We start from the raw sequence: 20,894 nt of genomic DNA, 5'->3' as shown, positions 1-20,894 counted from the left end.
TCGACAGGCCACTTCCCCTGAACCGGCCTGAGCTTCAGGGGCACAACAGGCTTCATGAAAACCCCAACGGAAAGTAGCCTCTAAAGGAGGGAGACCTGCACTCCTCAGAACGCCTCGAGACCAGTGTCCTTATCGACTTCGTGTCTCTCCCTCCAAGAAGCCAAGACCCCGGGGGCCGCTTCAGCGCCCGACTCCCGGGCACCGCGTCCCCAGGCTGGCCCCGTGCCCGGCACACACCGCCCGTTCCATGAACGAGTGACGCGCACGAAGAGACCCCCCACCCCCGCCCCCCTCCCCCCCCGCTCCGCGCGCCGCACAGCTGTCCCGCGACCTGACGGGCACCTCTCGGCGCACAAGCCTATTCCTCAGAAACACGCTCGCCTCCCACCAGCCCCCAGGCCCACGCCCCCAGGTACCTCTCCCAGATGGCATCATCTTCGCAGGCGCCCTGGTCGTCCGTGTCCGGCGAGCAGGAAGAGCGGGAGCTGAAGGAGGGCCACCTCAGGCCAGCGGCCATGGCTGTGGAGGGCCCGGGCTGCTGTGCCCAGCGGGGACACGGAGCGGCGTCCACGGACGAGCCCGGCCCGGGAGAGAGCCGCAGAGCGCGGCCGGACTCCGCGGGGCTCGGCTCTGGCCAGGCAGGCGCGGCTCGCCGACGCCTCCCACGCCTCCCGCGACGGTGGCCCGGCAGCCGCGCGCGCGCTCCTCTCCTCGCGGGCGCGCGCCGCCGCCCAGACGCTCCCAGGCCGTTGCCCCGCCCCCTCCAGCGGTGGACTGCGGACAGGGACAGGGACACCCTCCTGGGAGAACTCCTGGGGCCCCGCCCACACGCTTCGGACCTTCGCGGAGCGGGAAGGTGCGCTGACAGGGACGCAGGGTCCCCGCCAAGCTCGCTCTCGGGGAACTGCAGCCTCCTCCCTCGGGTTTTACTCGAACGTCAGACCCCAAACCACGCAACGTCTACAAGCAAACCCTTTGACATCAGTCTTAGCAGCCTATGTTCAAGTACCACGTCTGACTGGGCAATGGAAACAAAATACAAAATGAACAAACGGGACTACATCAAAGTAAAAAAATCTTCTGCACGGCAAAGGAAACCATCCACAAAACCAAAACGCAACCTAACACCTGGGAGAAGATACTTGCAAACCGTATGTCGGATAAGGGGTTAATACCCAAAATACAGAAAGAACTCATACACCTCAACAACAAAACAAATCAACAACCCAATTAAAAAAACGGGCAAAAGATCTGAGCAGTGACTTCTCCAAAGAAGATATCCGCATGGCCAACAGGCCTATGGAGAGGTGCTCAACATCATGAGCGATCAGACAAGTGCAAATGAAAACTACCATGAGACGTCACCTTACTCTGGTCAGAATGGCTCTAAGTAGCAAGACAAGAGACAGGTGTCGGAGAGGATGTGGAGAGACGGGAACTCTCCTGCACTGCTGGTGGGGGCGCAGACTGGTGCAGCCACTATGGAAAGCAGTAGGGAGTATCCTCAGAAAACTAAGAATAGATCTACCGTTATGATCCGGCTATCCCACTGCTGGCTATTCATCCAAAGAACTCGAAGACACAAATGCAGAAAGACACGTGCACCCCTAGGTTCACTGCGGCATTATTCACAACAGCCAAAACTTGGAAGCAACCTAGGTGCCCATCAAGGGAGGAATGGATAAAGAAGATGTGGTACGTATACACAATGGAATACTACTCGGCCATAAGAAATGATGAGACCCGGCCATTTGTGACAACCTGGGTGGACCCTGAGGGTATTACGTGAAGTGAAATAAATCAGAGGGAGAAAGTCAAACACCGTGTGATCTCACTCATGAGCAGAAGATAAAAACAATCACAAACACACACAGAGCCACGGAGATTGGATTGCTGGTCACCATAGGGGGAGGGGGGGAGGGGAGAGAGCAAAAGGGGTGATGAGGCTCACATGGGAGGTGACGGACTATAATTAGTTTTTGGGTGGTGAACACGATGTAATCTACACAGAACTCGAAATATATTACAACGTACATCTGAAAGCTATATGATGTTAGAATCCACTGTTACTGCAATACAATACAATACAATACAATAAAATACAATACAATAAAGAAGTGTAGGAGCCTCAAGAGGCTGACAGGCTTTTGAAAAGTTATTCTAGGGATTTTTACGGCTTAGCTCAGGGCGGCAGACACCAGCCTGAGACACAGCTGTGACACAGTCACTAACTTCAACTAAATTATATTCCGACCGGAGGAAAATCAAAACTACTATAATAATAATAATTTATCAAAGGCCTCACTTTGTGCCAGATCCTGTGCTAACTGCTTTGCACCAACTATCTCATTTAATCCTCACATCCCAAAGCTAGGTTACCGCTACTCTCCCCATTTTAAAGGTGAGGAGACGGAAGCAGAATGATGGCAATCTGCCTGGAATTCACAGAAGGATTCTCTATGTAATGACGTGACTTTTGGACAAGACTTAAAGGTTTAACACATTACAGTGAAGATGCGGATCCCAGTATCACAGAACGCGAAAAACACTGAGTCCTGCCAAGTGCATTAAAACACTAATTATGGATCCTCACAATCTCTTGGCCTGTTTTCTCAGATGAGGGAAAACCCAGTGTGAAAAACCCTTGATGAGAGGTCTGCAGAGGAGGACTACGTCTGGTCTTTAAAGCCGGGAACTATCCCAGTAGATTCGGAGTCAGTGGGCCCAGAGGAGGCCTTGAGCGTCTCTGTTCTTGGAAAAAGCCCCACAGGCTACACTTCCGTGCCCTTGGAGTTGGGCAGTTCAGTCATGCCCTACATCGGGACGTTTCAGTCAACAACGGGGGTCCCAGAAGATTAGTCCCATGTGGCCTAGGTGTGTAGGAGGCTCTGCCATCTAGGATTAGGAACTCGGTGGTGTCTGCACAGTCTCGAGATTGCCTGACTGTGACACACTCCTCAGAACTGATCCCCACTGTTAAGCAAAGCATGACTGGACTGCCTTAGATTCTCCACGGTTCCAGACCCTGCACTGTTTACATGACTGCACACGCAGAGGGCACCGTGTCTGAGGCAGAGAGCAGCTGGAATCACACAAGCTCTCGACAGAGAGTCAGGGAAAGGCGTGCTCTGCTTACACGACTCTCTACTTTTCTCTGTGTCTGAACCATTTCATAGCTAATCTGCTCTTTTTAACCGAACAGCTTTGCAGAAAAGAGAAAAAAAAAATGGTTACCAACAAATACTAAACAAACCAATATAAACAATACATATTAAATAAGCCTAACCCTACTATGCTACTGAAAAGGCGTTTATTTCCCTGGGATAATTTTGACAGCATTAGATTGTTTTCCCAAGAGCAGCCAAGTCGAGGGAGATGATTTCGAATTCCACGGTGCTACAGATGCGGTCAGTAGCAACTGCAAGCTGGAAAGGAAACAAAGTTGGGTGTAATCCATTCAAGTTCACACGTTTCACCAGGGACAGCCTCCGAGCCTTTAATACTTATGTATGCATTTATCCATTTATTTAATCAACCACTACTAACGCCTACTACAGGCCAGACGCTGCTCTAAGTACTTTACGGCTATGAAATATCCTCTCACCTTTACACTCACCTATGGAGTGTGTATGATAATCATCCCCGTTTGACAGATCAGGAAACTGACACACAGAATGGTACGGTAACTTGCCCAAGTTCACACAGCCCGTAGGTGGCAGAGCTAGGACCCATTTGACAGAGTCTGGCTCCAGAGTCCACGCTCCGAATCACCACGCTTAGTCTCCAAAAACCTATGGAAAGCGCCAGCCTTAACCGAAAAGTTTTGTCTTCCCCACCCTACAGTCCCTACGCGGCCCCAGGCTCCAGGGCACTCTTTCAGCTCCTCTGACAGGCCATACTCCTCCCTTGCCCCGTCCCAACGCTCTCCCGCACAAGTCCTCCTTTTCTTGCAGGCATCTGCTCTCAGCTTCAACATCACTGCCTAAGCCACAAAGTCTATCAGTAAATGCCGTATTTCTCGGCACCCAACACGAAATAGATTTTACGTATCTCCTGGGTAACTAGTCGCTGCCTATCTGTCCTTTCCAACTAGGCTGTGAGGCCCAGTATGTCAAACACCCTGTCAGTCTTGCTCACCAAGTGTCCAGACCACTGAACAACGCACCGACCAGAGGAAAGGAAGGACTTGTCCCAAGGTCAGCTCTCCAGACTTTCTGTGGAAGGAGGGAACGAACGGAGCACCCTCGAGCCTCACGCTTTCTCTGCCAGACTTTCAAGTGTGGGACACATACCTGTGCTCACAACGCTCGCCGGACATCCCCCACTGCACCCCTAACAGCTAGACTTCCGCACAGTCAAGGGCTTTGGAAAGCACTGGCTCTGCACACAAACGTCACGTGGCCCTCGACAGGCCACTTCCCCTGAACCGGCCTGAGCTTCAGGGGCACAACAGGCTTCATGAAAACCCCAACGGAACGTAGCCTCTAAAGGAGGGAGACCTGCACTCCTCAGAACGCATCGAGACCAGTGTCCTTATCGACTTCGCGTCTGTCCCTCCAAGAAGCCAAGACGACGGGGGCCGCTTCAGCGCCCGACTCCCGGGCACCGCGTCCCCAGGCTGGCCCCGTGCCCGGCACACACCGCCCGTTCCATGAACGAGTGACGCGCACGAAGAGACCCCCCCCCGTCACCCCCGCTCCGCGCGCCGCACAGCTGTCCCGCGACCTGACGGGCACCTCTCGGCGCACAAGCCTATTCCTCAGAAACACGCTCGCCTCCCACCAGCCCCCAGGCCCACGCCCCCAGGTACCTCTCCCAGATGGCATCATCTTCGCAGGCGCCCTGGTCGTCCGTGTCCGGCGAGCAGGAAGAGCGGGAGCTGAAGGAGGGCCACCTCAGGCCAGCGGCCATGGCTGTGGAGGGCCCGGGCTGCTGTGCCCAGCGGGGACACGGAGCGGCGTCCACGGACGAGCCCGGCCCGGGAGAGAGCCGCAGAGCGCGGCCGGACTCCGCGGGGCTCGGCTCTGGCCAGGCAGGCGCGGCTCGCCGACGCCTCCCACGCCTCCCGCGACGGTGGCCCGGCAGCCGCGCGCGCGCTCCTCTCCTCGCGGGCGCGCGCCGCCGCCCAGACGCTCCCAGGCCGTTGCCCCGCCCCCTCCAGCGGTGGACTGCGGACAGGGACAGGGACACCCTCCTGGGAGAACTCCTGGGGCCCCGCCCACACGCTTCGGACCTTCGCGGAGCGGGAAGGTGCGCTGACAGGGACGCAGGGTCCCCGCCAAGCTCGCTCTCGGGGAACTGCAGCCTCCTCCCTCGGGTTTTACTCGAACGTCAGACCCCAAACCACGCAACGTCTACAAGCAAACCCTTTGACATCAGTCTTAGCAGCCTATGTTCAAGTACCACGTCTGACTGGGCAATGGAAACAAAATACAAAATGAACAAACGGGACTACATCAAAGTAAAAAAATCTTCTGCACGGCAAAGGAAACCATCCACAAAACCAAAACGCAACCTAACACCTGGGAGAAGATACTTGCAAACCGTATGTCGGATAAGGGGTTAATACCCAAAATACAGAAAGAACTCATACACCTCAACAACAAAACAAATCAACAACCCAATTAAAAAAACGGGCAAAAGATCTGAGCAGTGACTTCTCCAAAGAAGATATCCGCATGGCCAACAGGCCTATGGAGAGGTGCTCAACATCATGAGCGATCAGACAAGTGCAAATGAAAACTACCATGAGACGTCACCTTACTCTGGTCAGAATGGCTCTAAGTAGCAAGACAAGAGACAGGTGTCGGAGAGGATGTGGAGAGACGGGAACTCTCCTGCACTGCTGGTGGGAGCGCAGACTGGTGCAGCCACTACGGAAAGCAGTAGGGAGTATCCTCAGAAAACTAAGAAGAGATCTACCGTTATGATCCGGCTATCCCACTGCTGGCTATTCATCCAAAGAACTCGAAGACACAAATGCAGAAAGACACGTGCACCCCTAGGTTCACTGCGGCATTATTCACAACAGCCAAAACTTGGAAGCAACCTAGGTGCCCATCAAGGGAGGAATGGATAAAGAAGATGTGGTACGTATACACAATGGAATACTACTCGGCCATAAGAAATGATGAGACCCGGCCATTTGTGACAACCTGGATGGACCCTGAGGGTATTATGTGAAGTGAAATAAATCAGAGGGAGAAAGTCAAACACCGTGTGATCTCACTCATGAGCAGAAGATAAAAACAATCACAAACACACACAGAGCCACGGAGATTGGATTGCTGGTTACCATAGGGGGAGGGGGGGAGGGGAGAGAGCAAAAGGGGTGATGAGGCTCACATGGGAGGTGACGGACTATAATTAGTTTTTGGGTGGTGAACACGATGTAATCTACACAGAACTCGAAATATATTACAACGTACATCTGAAAGCTATATGATGTTAGAAGCCACTGTTACTGCAATAAAATAAAATAAAATACAATAAAATACAATACAATAAAGAAGTGTAGGAGCCTCAAGAGGCTGACAGGCTTTTGAAAAGTTATTCTAGGGATTTTTACGGCTTAGCTCAGGGCGGCAGACACCAGCCTGAGACACAGCTGTGACACAGTCACTAACTTCAACTAAATTATATTCCGACCGGAGGAAAATCAAAACTACTATAATAATAATAATTTATCAAAGGCCCCACTTTGTGCCAGATCCTGTGCTAACTGCTTTGCACCAACTATCTCATTTAATCCTCACATCCCAAAGCTAGGTTACCGCTACTCTCCCCATTTTAAAGGTGAGGAGACGGAAGCAGAATGATGGCAATCTGCCTGGAATTCACAGAAGGATTCTCTATGTAATGACGTGACTTTTGGACAAGACTGAAAGGCTTAACACATTACAGTGAAGATGCGGATCCCAGTATCACAGAACGTGAAAAACACTGAGTCCTGCCAAGTGCATTAAAACACTAATTATGGATCCTCACAATCTCTTGGCCTGTTTTCTCAGATGAGGGAAAACCCAGTGTGAAAAACCCTTGATGAGAGGTCTGCAGAGGAGGACTACGTCTGGTCTTTAAAGCCGGGAACTATCCCAGTAGATTCGGAGTCAGTGGGCCCAGAGGAGGCCTTGAGCGTCTCTGTTCTTGGAAAAAGCCCCACAGGCTACACTTCCGTGCCCTTGGAGTTGGGCAGTTCAGTCATGCCCTACATCGGGACGTTTCAGTCAACAACGGGGGTCCCAGAAGATTAGTCCCATGTGGCCTAGGTGTGTAGGAGGCTCTGCCATCTAGGATTAGGAACTCGGTGGTGTTTGCACAGTCTCGAGATTGCCTGACTGTGACACACTCCTCAGAACTGATCCCCACTGTTAAGCAAAGCATGACTGGACTGCCTTAGATTCTCCACGGTTCCAGACCCTGCACTGTTTACATGACTGCACACGCAGAGGGCACCGTGTCTGAGGCAGAGAGCAGCTGGAATCACACAAGCTCTCGACAGAGAGTCAGGGAAAGGCGTGCTCTGCTTACACGACTCTCTACTTTTCTCTGTGTCTGAACCATTTCATAGCTAATCTGCTCTTTTTAACCGAACAGCTTTGCAGAAAGGAAAAAAAAAAAAAGGTTACCAACAAATACTAAACAAACCAATATAAACAATACATATTAAATAAGCCTAACCCTACTATGCTACTGAAAAGGCGTTTATTTCCCTGGGATAATTTTGACAGCATTAGATTGTTTTCCCAAGAGCAGCCAAGTCGAGGGAGATGATTTCGAATTCCACGGTGCTACAGATGCGGTCAGTAGCAACTGCAAGCTGGAAAGGAAACAAAGTTGGGTGTAATCCATTCAAGTTCACACGTTTCACCAGGGACAGCCTCCGAGCCTTTAATACTTATGTATGCATTTATCCATTTATTTAATCAACCACTACTAACGCCTACTACAGGCCAGACGCTGCTCTAAGTCCTTTACGGCTATGAAATATCCTCTCACCTTTACACTCACCTATGGAGTGTGTATGATAATCATCCCCGTTTGACAGATCAGGAAACTGACACACAGAATGGTACGGTAACTTGCCCAAGTTCACACAGCCCGTAGGTGGCAGAGCTAGGACCCATTTGACAGAGTCTGGCTCCAGAGTCCACGCTCCGAATCACCACGCTTAGTCTCCAAAAACCTATGGAAAGCGCCAGCCTTAACCGAAAAGTTTTGTCTTCCCCACCCTACAGTCCCTACGCGGCCCCAGGCTCCAGGGCACTCTTTCAGCTCCTCTGACAGGCCATACTCCTCCCTTGCCCCGTCCCAACGCTCTCCCGCACAAGTCCTCCTTTTCTTGTAGGCATCTGCTCTCAGCTTCAACATCACTGCCTAAGCCACAAAGTCTATCAGTAAATGCCGTATTTCTCAGCACCCAACACGAAATAGTTTTTACGTATCTCCTAGGTAACTAGTCGCTGCCTATCTGTCCTTTCCAACTAGGCTGTGAGGCCCAGTACGTCAAACACCCTGTCAGTCTTGCTCACCAAGTGTCCAGACCACTGAACAACGCACCGACCAGAGGAAAGGAAGGACTTGTCCCAAGGTCAGCTCTCCAGACTTTCTGTGGAAGGAGGGAACGAACGGAGCACCCTCGAGCCTCACGCTTTCTCTGCCAGACTTTCAAGTGTGGGACACATACCTGTGCTCACAACGCTCCCCGGACAGCCCCCACCGCACCCCTAACAGCTAGACTTCCGCACAGTCAAGGGCTTTGGAAAGCACTGGCTCTGCACACAAACGTTACGTGGCCCTCGACAGGCCACTTCCCCTGAACCGGCCTGAGCTTCAGGGGCACAACAGGCTTCATGAAAACCCCAACGGAAAGTAGCCTCTAAAGGAGGGAGACCTGCACTCCTCAGAACGCCTCGAGACCAGTGTCCTTATCGACTTCGTGTCTCTCCCTCCAAGAAGCCAAGACCCCGGGGGCCGCTTCAGCGCCCGACTCCCGGGCACCGCGTCCCCAGGCTGGCCCCGTGCCCGGCACACACCGCCCGTTCCATGAACGAGTGACGCGCACGAAGAGACCCCCCACCCCCGCCCCCCTCCCCCCCCGCTCCGCGCGCCGCACAGCTGTCCCGCGACCTGACGGGCACCTCTCGGCGCACAAGCCTATTCCTCAGAAACACGCTCGCCTCCCACCAGCCCCCAGGCCCACGCCCCCAGGTACCTCTCCCAGATGGCATCATCTTCGCAGGCGCCCTGGTCGTCCGTGTCCGGCGAGCAGGAAGAGCGGGAGCTGAAGGAGGGCCACCTCAGGCCAGCGGCCATGGCTGTGGAGGGCCCGGGCTGCTGTGCCCAGCGGGGACACGGAGCGGCGTCCACGGACGAGCCCGGCCCGGGAGAGAGCCGCAGAGCGCGGCCGGACTCCGCGGGGCTCGGCTCTGGCCAGGCAGGCGCGGCTCGCCGACGCCTCCCACGCCTCCCGCGACGGTGGCCCGGCAGCCGCGCGCGCGCTCCTCTCCTCGCGGGCGCGCGCCGCCGCCCAGACGCTCCCAGGCCGTTGCCCCGCCCCCTCCAGCGGTGGACTGCGGACAGGGACAGGGACACCCTCCTGGGAGAACTCCTGGGGCCCCGCCCACACGCTTCGGACCTTCGCGGAGCGGGAAGGTGCGCTGACAGGGACGCAGGGTCCCCGCCAAGCTCGCTCTCGGGGAACTGCAGCCTCCTCCCTCGGGTTTTACTCGAACGTCAGACCCCAAACCACGCAACGTCTACAAGCAAACCCTTTGACATCAGTCTTAGCAGCCTATGTTCAAGTACCACGTCTGACTGGGCAATGGAAACAAAATACAAAATGAACAAACGGGACTACATCAAAGTAAAAAAATCTTCTGCACGGCAAAGGAAACCATCCACAAAACCAAAACGCAACCTAACACCTGGGAGAAGATACTTGCAAACCGTATGTCGGATAAGGGGTTAATACCCAAAATACAGAAAGAACTCATACACCTCAACAACAAAACAAATCAACAACCCAATTAAAAAAACGGGCAAAAGATCTGAGCAGTGACTTCTCCAAAGAAGATATCCGCATGGCCAACAGGCCTATGGAGAGGTGCTCAACATCATGAGCGATCAGACAAGTGCAAATGAAAACTACCATGAGACGTCACCTTACTCTGGTCAGAATGGCTCTAAGTAGCAAGACAAGAGACAAGTGTCGGAGAGGATGTGGAGAGACGGGAACTCTCCTGCACTGCTGGTGGGAGCGCAGACTGGTGCAGCCACTACGGAAAGCAGTAGGGAGTATCCTCAGAAAACTAAGAAGAGATCTACCGTTATGATCCGGCTATCCCACTGCTGGCTATTCATCCAAAGAACTCGAAGACACAAATGCAGAAAGACACGTGCACCCCTAGGTTCACTGCGGCATTATTCACAACAGCCAAAACTTGGAAGCAACCTAGGTGCCCATCAAGGGAGGAATGGATAAAGAAGATGTGGTACGTATACACAATGGAATACTACTCGGCCATAAGAAATGATGAGACCCGGCCATTTGTGACAACCTGGATGGACCCTGAGGGTATTATGTGAAGTGAAATAAATCAGAGGGAGAAAGTCAAACACCGTGTGATCTCACTCATGAGCAGAAGATAAAAACAATCACAAACACACACAGAGCCACGGAGATTGGATTGCTGGTTACCATAGGGGGAGGGGGGGAGGGGAGAGAGCAAAAGGGGTGATGAGGCTCACATGGGAGGTGACGGACTATAATTAGTTTTTGGGTGGTGAACACGATGTAATCTACACAGAACTCGAAATATATTACAACGTACATCTGAAAGCTATATGATGTTAGAAGCCACTGTTACTGCAATAAAATAAAATAAAATACAATAAAATACAATACAATAAAGAAGTGTAGGAGCCTCAAGAGGCTGACAGGCTTTTGAAAAGTTATTCTAGGGATTTTTACGGCTTAGCTCAGGGCGGCAGACACCAGCCTGAGACACAGCTGTGACACAGTCACTAACTTCAACTAAATTATATTCCGACCGGAGGAAAATCAAAACTACTATAATAATAATAATTTATCAAAGGCCCCACTTTGTGCCAGATCCTGTGCTAACTGCTTTGCACCAACTATCTCATTTAATCCTCACATCCCAAAGCTAGGTTACCGCTACTCTCCCCATTTTAAAGGTGAGGAGACGGAAGCAGAATGATGGCAATCTGCCTGGAATTCACAGAAGGATTCTCTATGTAATGACGTGACTTTTGGACAAGACTGAAAGGCTTAACACATTACAGTGAAGATGCGGATCCCAGTATCACAGAACGTGAAAAACACTGAGTCCTGCCAAGTGCATTAAAACACTAATTATGGATCCTCACAATCTCTTGGCCTGTTTTCTCAGATGAGGGAAAACCCAGTGTGAAAAACCCTTGATGAGAGGTCTGCAGAGGAGGACTACGTCTGGTCTTTAAAGCCGGGAACTATCCCAGTAGATTCGGAGTCAGTGGGCCCAGAGGAGGCCTTGAGCGTCTCTGTTCTTGGAAAAAGCCCCACAGGCTACACTTCCGTGCCCTTGGAGTTGGGCAGTTCAGTCATGCCCTACATCGGGACGTTTCAGTCAACAACGGGGGTCCCAGAAGATTAGTCCCATGTGGCCTAGGTGTGTAGGAGGCTCTGCCATCTAGGATTAGGAACTCGGTGGTGTTTGCACAGTCTCGAGATTGCCTGACTGTGACACACTCCTCAGAACTGATCCCCACTGTTAAGCAAAGCATGACTGGACTGCCTTAGATTCTCCACGGTTCCAGACCCTGCACTGTTTACATGACTGCACACGCAGAGGGCACCGTGTCTGAGGCAGAGAGCAGCTGGAATCACACAAGCTCTCGACAGAGAGTCAGGGAAAGGCGTGCTCTGCTTACACGACTCTCTACTTTTCTCTGTGTCTGAACCATTTCATAGCTAATCTGCTCTTTTTAACCGAACAGCTTTGCAGAAAGGAAAAAAAAAAAAAGGTTACCAACAAATACTAAACAAACCAATATAAACAATACATATTAAATAAGCCTAACCCTACTATGCTACTGAAAAGGCGTTTATTTCCCTGGGATAATTTTGACAGCATTAGATTGTTTTCCCAAGAGCAGCCAAGTCGAGGGAGATGATTTCGAATTCCACGGTGCTACAGATGCGGTCAGTAGCAACTGCAAGCTGGAAAGGAAACAAAGTTGGGTGTAATCCATTCAAGTTCACACGTTTCACCAGGGACAGCCTCCGAGCCTTTAATACTTATGTATGCATTTATCCATTTATTTAATCAACCACTACTAACGCCTACTACAGGCCAGACGCTGCTCTAAGTCCTTTACGGCTATGAAATATCCTCTCACCTTTACACTCACCTATGGAGTGTGTATGATAATCATCCCCGTTTGACAGATCAGGAAACTGACACACAGAATGGTACGGTAACTTGCCCAAGTTCACACAGCCCGTAGGTGGCAGAGCTAGGACCCATTTGACAGAGTCTGGCTCCAGAGTCCACGCTCCGAATCACCACGCTTAGTCTCCAAAAACCTATGGAAAGCGCCAGCCTTAACCGAAAAGTTTTGTCTTCCCCACCCTACAGTCCCTACGCGGCCCCAGGCTCCAGGGCACTCTTTCAGCTCCTCTGACAGGCCATACTCCTCCCTTGCCCCGTCCCAACGCTCTCCCGCACAAGTCCTCCTTTTCTTGTAGGCATCTGCTCTCAGCTTCAACATCACTGCCTAAGCCACAAAGTCTATCAGTAAATGCCGTATTTCTCAGCACCCAACACGAAATAGTTTTTACGTATCTCCTAGGTAACTAGTCGCTGCCTATCTGTCCTTTCCAACTAGGCTGTGAGGCCCAGTACGTCAAACACCCTGTCAGTCTTGCTCACCAAGTGTCCAGACCACTGAACAACGCACCGACCAGAGGAAAGGAAGGACTTGTCCCAAGGTCAGCTCTCCAGACTTTCTGTGGAAGGAGGGAACGAACGGAGCACCCTCGAGCCTCACGCTTTCTCTGCCAGACTTTCAAGTGTGGGACACATACCTGTGCTCACAACGCTCCCCGGACAGCCCCCACCGCACCCCTAACAGCTAGACTTCCGCACAGTCAAGGGCTTTGGAAAGCACTGGCTCTGCACACAAACGTTACGTGGCCCTCGACAGGCCACTTCCCCTGAACCGGCCTGAGCTTCAGGGGCACAACAGGCTTCATGAAAACCCCAACGGAAAGTAGCCTCTAAAGGAGGGAGACCTGCACTCCTCAGAACGCCTCGAGACCAGTGTCCTTATCGACTTCGTGTCTCTCCCTCCAAGAAGCCAAGACCCCGGGGGCCGCTTCAGCGCCCGACTCCCGGGCACCGCGTCCCCAGGCTGGCCCCGTGCCCGGCACACACCGCCCGTTCCATGAACGAGTGACGCGCACGAAGAGACCCCCCACCCCCGCCCCCCTCCCCCCCCGCTCCGCGCGCCGCACAGCTGTCCCGCGACCTGACGGGCACCTCTCGGCGCACAAGCCTATTCCTCAGAAACACGCTCGCCTCCCACCAGCCCCCAGGCCCACGCCCCCAGGTACCTCTCCCAGATGGCATCATCTTCGCAGGCGCCCTGGTCGTCCGTGTCCGGCGAGCAGGAAGAGCGGGAGCTGAAGGAGGGCCACCTCAGGCCAGCGGCCATGGCTGTGGAGGGCCCGGGCTGCTGTGCCCAGCGGGGACACGGAGCGGCGTCCACGGACGAGCCCGGCCCGGGAGAGAGCCGCAGAGCGCGGCCGGACTCCGCGGGGCTCGGCTCTGGCCAGGCAGGCGCGGCTCGCCGACGCCTCCCACGCCTCCCGCGACGGTGGCCCGGCAGCCGCGCGCGCGCTCCTCTCCCCGCGGGCGCGCGCCGCCGCCCAGACGCTCCCAGGCCGTTGCCCCGCCCCCTCCAGCGGTGGACTGCGGACAGGGACAGGGACACCCTCCTGGGAGAACTCCTGGGGCCCCGCCCACACGCTTCGGACCTTCGCGGAGCGGGAAGGTGCGCTGACAGGGACGCAGGGTCCCCGCCAAGCTCGCTCTCGGGGAACTGCAGCCTCCTCCCTCGGGTTTTACTCGAACGTCAGACCCCAAACCACGCAACGTCTACAAGCAAACCCTTTGACATCAGTCTTAGCAGCCTATGTTCAAGTACCACGTCTGACTGGGCAATGGAAACAAAATACAAAATGAACAAACGGGACTACATCAAAGTAAAAAAATCTTCTGCACGGCAAAGGAAACCATCCACAAAACCAAAACGCAACCTAACACCTGGGAGAAGATACTTGCAAACCGTATGTCGGATAAGGGGTTAATACCCAAAATACAGAAAGAACTCATACACCTCAACAACAAAACAAATCAACAACCCAATTAAAAAAACGGGCAAAAGATCTGAGCAGTGACTTCTCCAAAGAAGATATCCGGATGGCCAACAGGCCTATGGAGAGGTGCTCAACATCATGAGCGATCAGACAAGTGCAAATGAAAACTACCATGAGACGTCACCTTACTCTGGTCAGAATGGCTCTAAGTAGCAAGACAAGAGACAGGTGTCGGAGAGGATGTGGAGAGACGGGAACTCTCCTGCACTGCTGGTGGGAGCGCAGACTGGTGCAGCCACTACGGAAAGCAGTAGGGAGTATCCTCAGAAAACTAAGAAGAGATCTACCGTTATGATCCGGCTATCCCACTGCTGGCTATTCATCCAAAGAACTCGAAGACACAAATGCAGAAAGACACGTGCACCCCTAGGTTCACTGCGGCATTATTCACAACAGCCAAAACTTGGAAGCAACCTAGGTGCCCATCAAGGGAGGAATGGATAAAGAAGATGTGGTACGTATACACAATGGAATACTACTCGGCCATAAGAAATGATGAGACCCGGCCATTTGTGACAACCTGGATGGACCCTGAGGGTATTATGTGAAGTGAAATAAATCAGAGGGAGAAAGTCAAACACCGTGTGATCTCACTCATGAGCAGAAGATAAAAACAATCACAAACACACACAGAGCCACGGAGATTGGATTGCTGGTTACCATAGGGGGAGGGGGGGAGGGGAGAGAGCAAAAGGGGTGATGAGGCTCACATGGGAGGTGACGGACTATAATTAGTTTTTGGGTGGTGAACACGATGTAATCTACACAGAACTCGAAATATATTACAACGTACATCTGAAAGCTATATGATGTTAGAAGCCACTGTTACTGCAATAAAATAAAATAAAATACAATAAAATACAATACAATAAAGAAGTGTAGGAGCCTCAAGAGGCTGACAGGCTTTTGAAAAGTTATTCTAGGGATTTTTACGGCTTAGCTCAGGGCGGCAGACACCAGCCTGAGACACAGCTGTGACACAGTCACTAACTTCAACTAAATTATATTCCGACCGGAGGAAAATCAAAACTACTATAATAATAATAATTTATCAAAGGCCCCACTTTGTGCCAGATCCTGTGCTAACTGCTTTGCACCAACTATCTCATTTAATCCTCACATCCCAAAGCTAGGTTACCGCTACTCTCCCCATTTTAAAGGTGAGGAGACGGAAGCAGAATGATGGCAATCTGCCTGGAATTCACAGAAGGATTCTCTATGTAATGACGTGACTTTTGGACAAGACTGAAAGGCTTAACACATTACAGTGAAGATGCAGATCCCAGTATCACAGAACGTGAAAAACACTGAGTCCTGCCAAGTGCATTAAAACACTAATTATGGATCCTCACAATCTCTTGGCCTGTTTTCTCAGATGAGGGAAAACCCAGTGTGAAAAACCCTTGATGAGAGGTCTGCAGAGGAGGACTACGTCTGGTCTTTAAAGCCGGGAACTATCCCAGTAGATTCGGAGTCAGTGGGCCCAGAGGAGGCCTTGAGCGTCTCTGTTCTTGGAAAAAGCCCCACAGGCTACACTTCCGTGCCCTTGGAGTTGGGCAGTTCAGTCATGCCCTACATCGGGACGTTTCAGTCAACAACGGGGGTCCCAGAAGATTAGTCCCATGTGGCCTAGGTGTGTAGGAGGCTCTGCCATCTAGGATTAGGAACTCGGTGGTGTTTGCACAGTCTCGAGATTGCCTGACTGTGACACACTCCTCAGAACTGATCCCCACTGTTAAGCAAAGCATGACTGGACTGCCTTAGATTCTCCACGGTTCCAGACCCTGCACTGTTTACATGACTGCACACGCAGAGGGCACCGTGTCTGAGGCAGAGAGCAGCTGGAATCACACAAGCTCTCGACAGAGAGTCAGGGAAAGGCGTGCTCTGCTTACACGACTCTCTACTTTTCTCTGTGTCTGAACCATTTCATAGCTAATCTGCTCTTTTTAACCGAACAGCTTTGCAGAAAGGAAAAAAAAAAAAAGGTTACCAACAAATACTAAACAAACCAATATAAACAATACATATTAAATAAGCCTAACCCTACTATGCTACTGAAAAGGCGTTTATTTCCCTGGGATAATTTTGACAGCATTAGATTGTTTTCCCAAGAGCAGCCAAGTCGAGGGAGATGATTTCGAATTCCACGGTGCTACAGATGCGGTCAGTAGCAACTGCAAGCTGGAAAGGAAACAAAGTTGGGTGTAATCCATTCAAGTTCACACGTTTCACCAGGGACAGCCTCCGAGCCTTTAATACTTATGTATGCATTTATCCATTTATTTAATCAACCACTACTAACGCCTACTACAGGCCAGACGCTGCTCTAAGTCCTTTACGGCTATGAAATATCCTCTCACCTTTACACTCACCTATGGAGTGTGTATGATAATCATCCCCGTTTGACAGATCAGGAAACTGACACACAGAATGGTACGGTAACTTGCCCAAGTTCACACAGCCCGTAGGTGGCAGAGCTAGGACCCATTTGACAGAGTCTGGCTCCAGAGTCCACGCTCCGAATCACCACGCTTAGTCTCCAAAAACCTATGGAAAGCGCCAGCCTTAACCGAAAAGTTTTGTCTTCCCCACCCTACAGTCCCTACGCGGCCCCAGGCTCCAGGGCACTCTTTCAGCTCCTCTGACAGGCCATACTCCTCCCTTGCCCCGTCCCAACGCTCTCCCGCACAAGTCCTCCTTTTCTTGTAGGCATCTGCTCTCAGCTTCAACATCACTGCCTAAGCCACAAAGTCTATCAGTAAATGCCGTATTTCTCAGCACCCAACACGAAATAGTTTTTACGTATCTCCTAGGTAACTAGTCGCTGCCTATCTGTCCTTTCCAACTAGGCTGTGAGGCCCAGTACGTCAAACACCCTGTCAGTCTTGCTCACCAAGTGTCCAGACCACTGAACAACGCACCGACCAGAGGAAAGGAAGGACTTGTCCCAAGGTCAGCTCTCCAGACTTTCTGTGGAAGGAGGGAACGAACGGAGCACCCTCGAGCCTCACGCTTTCTCTGCCAGACTTTCAAGTGTGGGACACATACCTGTGCTCACAACGCTCCCCGGACAGCCCCCACCGCACCCCTAACAGCTAGACTTCCGCACAGTCAAGGGCTTTGGAAAGCACTGGCTCTGCACACAAACGTTACGTGGCCCTCGACAGGCCACTTCCCCTGAACCGGCCTGAGCTTCAGGGGCACAACAGGCTTCATGAAAACCCCAACGGAAAGTAGCCTCTAAAGGAGGGAGACCTGCACTCCTCAGAACGCCTCGAGACCAGTGTCCTTATCGACTTCGTGTCTCTCCCTCCAAGAAGCCAAGACCCCGGGGGCCGCTTCAGCGCCCGACTCCCGGGCACCGCGTCCCCAGGCTGGCCCCGTGCCCGGCACACACCGCCCGTTCCATGAACGAGTGACGCGCACGAAGAGACCCCCCACCCCCGCCCCCCTCCCCCCCCGCTCCGCGCGCCGCACAGCTGTCCCGCGACCTGACGGGCACCTCTCGGCGCACAAGCCTATTCCTCAGAAACACGCTCGCCTCCCACCAGCCCCCAGGCCCACGCCCCCAGGTACCTCTCCCAGATGGCATCATCTTCGCAGGCGCCCTGGTCGTCCGTGTCCGGCGAGCAGGAAGAGCGGGAGCTGAAGGAGGGCCACCTCAGGCCAGCGGCCATGGCTGTGGAGGGCCCGGGCTGCTGTGCCCAGCGGGGACACGGAGCGGCGTCCACGGACGAGCCCGGCCCGGGAGAGAGCCGCAGAGCGCGGCCGGACTCCGCGGGGCTCGGCTCTGGCCAGGCAGGCGCGGCTCGCCGACGCCTCCCACGCCTCCCGCGACGGTGGCCCGGCAGCCGCGCGCGCGCTCCTCTCCCCGCGGGCGCGCGCCGCCGCCCAGACGCTCCCAGGCCGTTGCCCCGCCCCCTCCAGCGGTGGACTGCGGACAGGGACAGGGACACCCTCCTGGGAGAACTCCTGGGGCCCCGCCCACACGCTTCGGACCTTCGCGGAGCGGGAAGGTGCGCTGACAGGGACGCAGGGTCCCCGCCAAGCTCGCTCTCGGGGAACTGCAGCCTCCTCCCTCGGGTTTTACTCGAACGTCAGACCCCAAACCACGCAACGTCTACAAGCAAACCCTTTGACATCAGTCTTAGCAGCCTATGTTCAAGTACCACGTCTGACTGGGCAATGGAAACAAAATACAAAATGAACAAACGGGACTACATCAAAGTAAAAAAATCTTCTGCACGGCAAAGGAAACCATCCACAAAACCAAAACGCAACCTAACACCTGGGAGAAGATACTTGCAAACCGTATGTCGGATAAGGGGTTAATACCCAAAATACAGAAAGAACTCATACACCTCAACAACAAAACAAATCAACAACCCAATTAAAAAAACGGGCAAAAGATCTGAGCAGTGACTTCTCCAAAGAAGATATCCGCATGGCCAACAGGCCTATGGAGAGGTGCTCAACATCATGAGCGATCAGACAAGTGCAAATGAAAACTACCATGAGACGTCACCTTACTCTGGTCAGAATGGCTCTAAGTAGCAAGACAAGAGACAGGTGTCGGAGAGGATGTGGAGAGACGGGAACTCTCCTGCACTGCTGGTGGGAGCGCAGACTGGTGCAGCCACTACGGAAAGCAGTAGGGAGTATCCTCAGAAAACTAAGAAGAGATCTACCGTTATGATCCGGCTATCCCACTGCTGGCTATTCATCCAAAGAACTCGAAGACACAAATGCAGAAAGACACGTGCACCCCTAGGTTCACTGCGGCATTATTCACAACAGCCAAAACTTGGAAGCAACCTAGGTGCCCATCAAGGGAGGAATGGATAAAGAAGATGTGGTACGTATACACAATGGAATACTACTCGGCCATAAGAAATGATGAGACCCGGCCATTTGTGACAACCTGGATGGACCCTGAGGGTATTATGTGAAGTGAAATAAATCAGAGGGAGAAAGTCAAACACCGTGTGATCTCACTCATGAGCAGAAGATAAAAACAATCACAAACACACACAGAGCCACGGAGATTGGATTGCTGGTTACCATAGGGGGAGGGGGGGAGGGGAGAGAGCAAAAGGGGTGATGAGGCTCACATGGGAGGTGACGGACTATAATTAGTTTTTGGGTGGTGAACACGATGTAATCTACACAGAACTCGAAATATATTACAACGTACATCTGAAAGCTATATGATGTTAGAAGCCACTGTTACTGCAATAAAATAAAATAAAATACAATAAAATACAATACAATAAAGAAGTGTAGGAGCCTCAAGAGGCTGACAGGCTTTTGAAAAGTTATTCTAGGGATTTTTACGGCTTAGCTCAGGGCGGCAGACACCAGCCTGAGACACAGCTGTGACACAGTCACTAACTTCAACTAAATTATATTCCGACCGGAGGAAAATCAAAACTACTATAATAATAATAATTTATCAAAGGCCCCACTTTGTGCCAGATCCTGTGCTAACTGCTTTGCACCAACTATCTCATTTAATCCTCACATCCCAAAGCTAGGTTACCGCTACTCTCCCCATTTTAAAGGTGAGGAGACGGAAGCAGAATGATGGCAATCTGCCTGGAATTCACAGAAGGATTCTCTATGTAATGACGTGACTTTTGGACAAGACTGAAAGGCTTAACACATTACAGTGAAGATGCAGATCCCAGTATCACAGAACGTGAAAAACACTGAGTCCTGCCAAGTGCATTAAAACACTAATTATGGATCCTCACAATCTCTTGGCCTGTTTTCTCAGATGAGGGAAAACCCAGTGTGAAAAACCCTTGATGAGAGGTCTGCAGAGGAGGACTACGTCTGGTCTTTAAAGCCGGGAACTATCCCAGTAGATTCGGAGTCAGTGGGCCCAGAGGAGGCCTTGAGCGTCTCTGTTCTTGGAAAAAGCCCCACAGGCTACACTTCCGTGCCCTTGGAGTTGGGCAGTTCAGTCATGCCCTACATCGGGACGTTTCAGTCAACAACGGGGGTCCCAGAAGATTAGTCCCATGTGGCCTAGGTGTGTAGGAGGCTCTGCCATCTAGGATTAGGAACTCGGTGGTGTTTGCACAGTCTCGAGATTGCCTGACTGTGACACACTCCTCAGAACTGATCCCCACTGTTAAGCAAAGCATGACTGGACTGCCTTAGATTCTCCACGGTTCCAGACCCTGCACTGTTTACATGACTGCACACGCAGAGGGCACCGTGTCTGAGGCAGAGAGCAGCTGGAATCACACAAGCTCTCGACAGAGAGTCAGGGAAAGGCGTGCTCTGCTTACACGACTCTCTACTTTTCTCTGTGTCTGAACCATTTCATAGCTAATCTGCTCTTTTTAACCGAACAGCTTTGCAGAAAGGAAAAAAAAAAAAAGGTTACCAACAAATACTAAACAAACCAATATAAACAATACATATTAAATAAGCCTAACCC

This window comes from Equus caballus, chromosome 14 (assembly GCF_041296265.1).
Source record: "Equus caballus isolate H_3958 breed thoroughbred chromosome 14, TB-T2T, whole genome shotgun sequence".
NCBI lineage: Eukaryota > Metazoa > Chordata > Mammalia > Perissodactyla > Equidae > Equus > Equus caballus.
The sequence above is the reverse complement of the archived record's forward strand: the minus strand, read 5'-3'. Positions refer to the sequence as shown.